The sequence below is a fragment of the Heterodontus francisci genome, chromosome 23 (assembly GCF_036365525.1).
Source record: "Heterodontus francisci isolate sHetFra1 chromosome 23, sHetFra1.hap1, whole genome shotgun sequence".
Lineage (NCBI taxonomy): Eukaryota > Metazoa > Chordata > Chondrichthyes > Heterodontiformes > Heterodontidae > Heterodontus > Heterodontus francisci.
Window position 1 is genome coordinate 42,782,095 of NC_090393.1, and position 7,706 is coordinate 42,789,800.

Genomic DNA, 7,706 nt, shown 5'->3' on the forward strand with positions numbered 1-7,706 from the left:
AACGGTTGTGGCTGCTTTCTTACTTCAGTGACCTAGGGATTTTCTCACTGAGACATCCAACTATTAGACGTCAAGTAAAATTTATCTCAGCTTTTCTTTTAGATTCAATACTCTGCATTTTACAGTATGCTCCAGTTAAAAGCAGCCGACTTAACAGCAAAGATAAAAAGAACAAATGCTGAAAATCTGGTTTAACAACAATTTGCCCGCATACCGCGATCAAATCAATTATTAATGAGGGGAATTGTGTGCTCCTGGTTAAGAGTAATTTCAGTTAAGGGCAATATTTTGTTGAAAAATTCTACTTGTTCTTGAAGGATTTTTAAAATATTAATCCAGTTTTATGCATGAGACTCAAAATATTTTTTTAATAAATCCCCAAGCTGGTAAATTATATCTCTAAGGGTGTAATGTTGAAACTTCATTTAAATGTGGTAGGTTAGATTTGTAACATGAAATGACGTGAGGTTAACTTCCTCAGAATAAATTGTTTCTTTGTATGAGATTGGCTTGTAAGAACACACTAAGTGGAAAGCAAGTAGTATTTGCAGGAGCCCATATTAAAAACAAGCCTTTCAAAAATTCACTTATGCCTGAAGCCGTTTTTAAAAATTCATTCTTTTCTTATAAGAAAAAAATGCATGTATATATTTTGTAAAGTCATTGGCATATTTAGATCTGATTGTGAACCTGCTAGGAACAGCACATTATTAGGATAAATTCTTGGGGTTGGGCGAGATGGCAAGGATCCTGCCAACCTATGGGATAGGGTCTCTGGTCTTCGTGGGGCATGGGGAAGGTTTATCAGTTTGTGCTCCCAATCTGACCCTGAGCTATTGTTTACTCTTGAGTACCTGCACCATATGGGCTCTTAGAAAAGGGTTTCAGACTTCCTGATACCTCTTGAGTTCCATATGTTACTCGCTCTGATAAAAATCTGTAATGCAACATGAATTTGCATATCATCCTCGTGCTGGTCGTCTCTGTATTGCTCCAAGTTTAGCATGTGTTCTGGTGAAGTACAAAACTGTACTTAAAAAATATATTTTATGTGAAATCTCTGATTTATGGTTTTCATGGATAGTGCACAACATAATCGAGTGTGATCCCCAAAATTTGGGTGAAATACCTTGGGAAAAAACCCTTAATAACAGCAGAATTTTGATTTTTCTGTCACAACCCTAATTGCAAACAAGAAGAAGATCAACTTGCAATTATACAGTGTATTTAACATTAAAAACTGTCCTAAGGTGCTTCACAGAAGTGTAATCTGACAAAAATATATGTAATTGCAGAATGGGATTCCGAAAATACCAGTAAAAATTTTGGAATCCTATGTAATAAAAAATATAGTAAGAAAATGAAGGACATGGCATTGACATAGTTGTGAGATAGACTTTTCACATCTCTCAGCCACATCTCAAAGAAATTCACATAATGCACCATTGAGAAGTGCAGTGATTGTTTTAATTCGGAGAAATGTGGCAGCTATTTTGAACACAGGAAGTTTCCACAAAGAATGAAATCACCTGTTAGATGACCAGTTAGTCTTTTTTTTGATGGTGTTGGGAGAAATGTGGCCGAAACAAGAAGGCTTTCCCTTTTCTTCAAACTATGCTTTGTTACTGCCTATTTTTGTTGTTCCTGTTTATGAAGAGCGAACTTCATACACAGCTCACTCCCTTTCACATTTGCAGTTATGCCAGTGACGATGGGCTCTGCCACCAGTTAGGAGACCCAATTGCTCAGTGGAATCATGAAGAACTAGCTCCCATATTTATTTTCTTCAAACTGGTTTCCTTCACCTGACAACACATCTGTAGACCTAGGATACCAACAGCTCCCAAATAGAGAGGCATTTATATGGCGTATAGCCAGTGGATGAAGATTTGAACATTCACTTGTTTTAAATTAAAGCGTGACTGGATAATTTCTGCTAGCTGGTAAACATAGCTTCAATCCTCCATGACTTAACAGAGATAGGCTTCATAGTTGGAGTGCAGCCATGAACATTTGGAGGCTTTGACTGCCAATGGTGAAACCATTCAATTTACAAATTGGTCAGTTTCCCAACTAGAGAAAAACATTTTGCTTCCACAGTGAGAAAACTTGTCTGCCACCATCAAGCAACAGGCCTTCTCTTCTCTAGAGGCTTTACCCACTTCTACTTGAAATTGGCTTTCACACCTGGTACATACCAATGCACAATTAATTTAAACTGCCAAACAGACCATGACATTTGGAGGCGGGCAGAGAGGAAGCAGGTTGATGGGGGTTATACTTTATCTCCTACATATCTGCAATTTGGATGTTATACTGTTTTGAAATTTAGAGTTAGTCCCTTCAGAATAAATGAAACCCACTATAAATACGACTTTATTCCAAAAATAGTCTGTTCACAGTTCTATAGTCACATGCTCAATTTCTTGCTGTTGATTTTGAACCCTTCTATGATTTTAAATTTTAATTGAGAAACCTCTGTAAAAATCCAAGTTCCTTAGTTCAGTACACCTCTAGTAGTAGGGAGAAGATGAAATCATGAGGCCCTTCCAGACACTTCCCTGAACCCTACCTGAGTGCAGGGGACTGTTCCTTTGGTCTCTGGTGGTGTGGCCTTCTGTTTTCCAACATTGCAAACCCACCTGCCACCTGCCGCTTCCCGCTGGCTTTGGGTGGGAAACTGGCTGGGTGTATGCTGGCAGTTAAGATGTCCCAGGCTTCACATAGCCAAGGTTGGGGTGGTTTGTTGGCTGTTTCGGGTCCCATTTCTGCTCTAAGTTAAAATCAGTTCTATTTCTACATACATTTTGCATCATAGATGATTTCAGTCAGAATGAAATCAGATTAGAGGACTTGCCTAGAAATTAATGGTCAATCTTGAACATTTTGGGATCTCTGTTGCGGAGACCCACAACAATAGGGAAAGTCAATTCGCTTCATGACAATCATATCTCGTACAGAGAGCACTTAGTAACATGTGGGCCAGACAATCCCCCTCTTCAGACTGCAGAAGGACAAGTAGCATCTCTAGGAACAATGTTTGGAAAAATGTGAATGCTAATTTTAAATAATTAAGTCGCTAATGCACGTCACAAAGTCTTTTATGTACAGGGAAATGACTTACACAGCAGTGTAAACGTACAGCAACATGATTTATATAACATGCTTAAAAGCTGGGGCACAACTTCCTGTGTATTGTCATTTCTTCATTGCATAATAACTGTCTGATTGTCAAGAACATAAATGCAGTTTAATAACAAAAAACTTATGTCTGCATTTATATTTGAGTTAACCTGATTAAAGAATACTGAAGTTGTATCTGTTTCTAAAATGACTGCATATCATATATTATATTATCACATTTAATGTACCACACTTCTTTTTGATGCAGTAGTTAATGTATTTTTATTATAAAACCCACTAGAGAGGCCAACAGAGCAAAAATACAGAATCTATCTCTCATTTTTCGACAGCTTCATTGTTTTCATTCCAACTCCACTGAACACAGCAAATTGTTGAATGTCAAAAGAAGTTTCTCATGAAAATTGTGTTCAAGAAAATTGGCCTGGATTTTGCAGTCAGCGGCAAAGGAACAATGCCCGCTGTTGACCTCCAAGAAAGCTTGTCACAAAGTTTTAATAGGCTCTTGAGCGCAGACTTCCTCTTTTCCCAAGTTAGTTTGGATTTTCTGCCTTCTGCAGGGGATCGGTGACGTCTAGCAACAGGGCAGGCAGCAGGGAGGCTCATCAGCCAATCAGATTAAAGAATTTTTGCAGATGGCAAAGCAGGAAGTAACAACAGGGAATTATATATCATTTAAATAATTGCACAGAAAGCAGAATGAAGTTTGGGAATTGGATTCCCAGGGGATTAAGGGAGAAATACAAATAGTGAATCGCAAAGTTTAAGACATATTTTTCTTTAGATCTGAAACATTTTAATTTTCTTTTGAGGGAAAAAGACTCCACATTTCTAAAATTATTTTTTCAGGGCCAGATAGGTTGCTCAGCAGTTATTGTGACTTACTACGCCATTAAAAACGCAATTACTTCTGACTGAACAATACAATTTTTCAACGACCTTTTCAGTGAGAATAATGGGTAAATAATTTAAGTTCATGCCTTAATAGTGATTTCTGTGTTGATTGCATTGGCGAGGACTGCAACAGCACACCGTGTAGGAGTACAGTATCATTAACAGCAACTTCTGGATTTCTACATTTAACTGTGCATGTGGGGAAGCCTGATGTTACTGTCAGATGTACACAGTAATGATGATGAGTGCTGACAGCCTCGCCAGTATTACTACTGCAAATTCCGGGCCATTATGAAATGTGGTTCTGCAGATAGCGTTACTAAGCATTACTTCCTCTTCATTTTTTGTCATTCTCTGCCTTGTAATCTCCTCTGATCTCAAGTGGAAGATCTCCTCAATTACTGTTGTTGCCTTCAACTAGCCTGGTTTCCTCTTTCAGGTCAACGAAACTCTTTTCCACTTGGCTTCGTTCAAGTCTCTATATAAACCCCAGTTCTGTCCAAGGTCTGAACACTGCTGCCATATTTGGGAAGAGTATTTCAGCACTTCTTGCTGGGGCAGAGTACAAGAAAAACTTGTTGTCTGATAGACATTTTATTATGCTTAAGGCGTTATATAAATGCAAGTTGTTGTTACAAATAATTCTCCCCCTCAACTCAGGACTCCAACTATTCTCCAACTCAAGCTTTCGACTATTTTGTCAACACTGCTTTGTTCAGCATGCCTCTGAACTTGTCTCTCTTTGTTTGATGCTGATGATGTTGCACTAGTCACTCACATGGAAACTCAGCTACAAAGACTTATGGACAGTCTTTCCTATGCCTGTGACCTGTTCTCATTGACTATAAGCATCAAGAAAATCATGGTCACGGGACAAGGTGTTGCAACTCCTCCCTGATCTCACTAAGAGCACTCCACTAGAATGATTTAGCCAATTCTACTACCTTGGGTCCACGGTGACACAATTGGTCCCTCTATGCAGGGAAAGCAGCTATGACTGTTGGCCAATTTGTGAAACACGCATGGGATAACACCAAGCTGACCCTTAGGACCAAACTGTTGGTTTATAATGCCTGTGTTCTCAGCACCTTGCTGTATGCCTGTGAAACATTGGTGACTTACAGCTACCAGGAAAAGAAGCTCAATAATTTCCATCTTCACTGACTGCAGCTCATTTTGGGTATATCCTGGCAATGTAAATTCCAGGATACTCCCAAGTATGTTGGCACTAATCAAACAGAGGCAGCTTTGGCGGACCACAGAATGGAAGACGGCCGCATACCCAAGGACCTTCTGTATGGTGAGGTAGCCGGGCCAGCCGACCAGTGGGGTGCCCAAAGTTCTGCTTCCAGGATGTTTGCAAGTGTGACATGAAGGCTCTAGAAGTCAACTATCGCACGTGGGAATCACTAGCTGGCGAAAGAGGGAAATGGCGACGCATCCTGTAGACTGGTGTGCACTACCATGACGACCAGTTGCTACAACAGCTTGGCAATAGGCGCCAAAGTCGAAGACAAAAGTCACAACGTCACTTGGCAGCTTCACCTGCCTCTCCAGGATTGGCCTTTACAGCCACCAGCAAAGGTGCACCAAGAGAAGATATCTCACCTCGATGGATTGTTTGCTGCCAATCACATACTCTACTTTTATCCCAGAATAAAATACACCAACCAGGTTTCTTTAATAAACAACAACATTATCAGTTTATTATGAAACAAGAATTAACCAGTAACGAAGCATAGCATTAACGCACAGATTGAAATATGAAAGTTCCTTTTTTAAATTCCCCAATTACACTCACACAGACTGGAAAAAATACAGAAATTCTCTCTGCAGAGATCTGTTACAAACAAAAAGACAAAAAAAAAAGACTACTTTGTCCAAATACTTGCTAATTCTTGATGAAAAAACAAATATGGAAGGATGTCAGTTGTCCCTTTTGGTCTGGCTTCCAGGTATACGGAGACAGTTCACTGGGATCATTTCAGAAGCAGTCCGTTCTAGAGATGTCAAAAATTATTCTAGTAGGCTTTCTAGGAGAAATGTGACATCAGGGTTTTCTACCAGTGCACACTTAAATTGCAGGATTTTTTTGTCCAGCTTCTCAGCAGCTATGCAGTACCAGGGAATTTAGCTCTCACACACTGGATCTTTGCAGGATTTCTTCAAAGAGGTAGGGAAAGAGGTGAACTGGATGGTTTCTTTTTCCTTGGCAGGAAAACACCAACTGTCTTCAAACAGTTCACACTCAACTAAACTGAAAACTATGCCCAAACCCCAAACAGAGAGTCGACCTCCTGACCCCCATAAACCTTGACATGTGGTTTCTCTGTAACCATTTCCCCCCAGGTTACCGAGGGTTCTGTTGTTCACTGAGCCCAAAGCACGAGACTTCCAGCACAGGTGGTTTTTCAAACAATATCTTAAGTGTCCTTTCGGGGAACTTGGTAAAAAAACACATCCATGGAATCTTTTTAGGTTCAACACAAGTCCTCAAAAAATAAAATGTTAAAAATGGAAACACTTTCAAAACAGTGTCCATCATCTTTCGTAGATGGAAGGATGCCAACCAACCATATACTTTTGTTCCTTCTTATATCTGAATTATGCTGAAATTTGCAGTGTCCCTAAATCATTCTTTCTCAAAACTCTAGAGCTTCTTCCCTTCTTCAATCATCAAACTGTTAAAATCAAAACTTGGCATGAGCTGGCCACTATTTCCAAATGTATCTTGTTTTCTTTTTCACCTTTTTCAAGTTTGACAGTGCCATGCACCACAGGTCTTGATCCTTCACCTAGGTTTCTCACTTAAAAAAGAAATACAAGTCTCCCTCAATTCATAAAATGCAAGTGAGGAATATAGATAGAAAACCCAAGAATCAAGTGTCAACTAATCCTGCCCATTGAGATTGTGTAATTCCATGAACTGTCTTCTGATTAACATACTCCACTTGTTTCATTCATGGAAGTTATGTACATTCAGAGAAGAAGAAGCTCACAGCTAACCATGTTTTTGGCATGTATTGTAACAAGAGTATTTCAGGCCAAAATTGCTTTTTCCAACACACTCAAGGGCTACATACAATGCACTAAATGCACCTTTTTGTAACTCCACTGGTTGATTGTACCCCGGTCTTATTTTCAGTCACCTATTAGCACTGTCCTTGCTGGCCTCCATTGGTTCCCAGTCTCCAACTCACTTATTTCAAAATGATAATCCTTGTTTATAAATCCCTCCAAGGCTTAACTGCACCCAACCACCTCCAGTCCAAAATCACAGCAAAATCCATTCTTCTGGCCATTGTATTCTCTGCATTGTATTCTCACACTGAAGAGTGTCTGCAGAGTCTCATCGACAGGTTTGCAGCTGCCTGCAACAAATTTGGCCTAACCATCAGCCTCAAGAAAACGAACATCATGTCAGAAATGCTCCATCCATCAATATCGGCGACCACGCTCTGGAAGTGGTTCAAGAGTTCACCTATCTAGGCTCATCTATCACCAGTAACCTGTCTCTAGATGCAGAAATCAACAAGCGCATGGGAAAGGCTTCCAGTGCTATGTCCAGACTGGCCAAGAGAGTGTGGGAAAATGGCGCACTGACACGGAACACAAAAGTCTGAGTGTATCAAGCCTGTCTCCTCAGTACTTGTTCTATGGCAGCGAGGCCT

General features: G+C 39.9%; 1 pseudogene; it reads right to left on the minus strand.

Moving 5' to 3' along the window:
- Positions 1–931: 931 nt before the first annotated feature.
- On the minus strand, positions 932–1,028 carry LOC137383066 (U6 spliceosomal RNA; annotated as a pseudogene).
- Between the last annotated feature and the right edge of the window lie 6,678 nt (positions 1,029–7,706).